The sequence below is a fragment of the Pyxicephalus adspersus genome, chromosome 2 (assembly GCF_032062135.1).
Source record: "Pyxicephalus adspersus chromosome 2, UCB_Pads_2.0, whole genome shotgun sequence".
Lineage (NCBI taxonomy): Eukaryota > Metazoa > Chordata > Amphibia > Anura > Pyxicephalidae > Pyxicephalus > Pyxicephalus adspersus.
This window is the reverse complement of record NC_092859.1, coordinates 120,503,321-120,504,339: the sequence shown is the minus strand read 5'-3', so window position 1 is coordinate 120,504,339 and position 1,019 is coordinate 120,503,321.

Below are 1,019 nucleotides of genomic sequence, written 5' to 3'. Positions count from 1 at the left end.
GTGAAAATTTGTCACTTTTTTAATAAATCAAAGTTAAATATAGTTAAGGAAGAACATTGTTACAAAAATTAATGTTTTTAATAATGTGTTTTCACTTAGATCATGTCCGCCTAGTACTCTTACCAATTTGATAACAATACTATCTTTAGTTGCTTTTATAATTAACCTGAAAAGTTGGCTCTTTTTACTTTTGACATGGTCCACTGCCTCCCCCTAACTTCTCCAGCAATCTTGGTGACAAAGGACATTTCAAATAACTTGCAAAGTAACTGGGTAAATTCACAAAATGGTGAAACAAGTTCTTCTGTAAATATGACCAAGTGTTTGCCTTCCGGTTTCCAGGCTTGTTTGAGCCCACCCCAAACGGACAGGATTTGTAACTCCCAGTGGAAGTCAAAGACATATCTTTGCAGCCTTTTTGGTATAATCATAATGATATATCATATGAATACACCATTCTTCTAACCCCATGCCCTTGTCAGCCTTACACAGTTACTTTCCAATAGTGCTCCAGAAGATACTAGACACATGCATTGTGGCTGAAGAATTAATAATATTAATATTATTATTAGTAACCACCTGGGTGTTACACTGATGTCTAGATTTCTGTACCAAAAGCGGTACACTGTTTTTCATGAATTTTTTTTTTTAAATTGTAGACCTGTAACTTACAGAAAAATGTCCGAACAAGGGTCTAGTAGATATCAGGAATAAAAAAAAAGTTTGAAACACACAATCATGTAAAAAAATAAATAAATTTACTTTTAATAAAATTAAATAAAATACAAAGAAATCAGCTTAAACAAGAATACATAAAAAAATCAAAAATACTGAAAATGCAATAATTCGGTATACTGTGTAATATATTTTTCTAAAACACCTCCCTAGTGTGGTAAATTTTAAAACAGAGTCCAACGTCACATACCTATGCACAAAACCACATAAATGTTGTATTATTTTGTATTGGATTGGATACAGGACTTTGTATTGAATCCAATACAAAATATTTGATTTCCCGC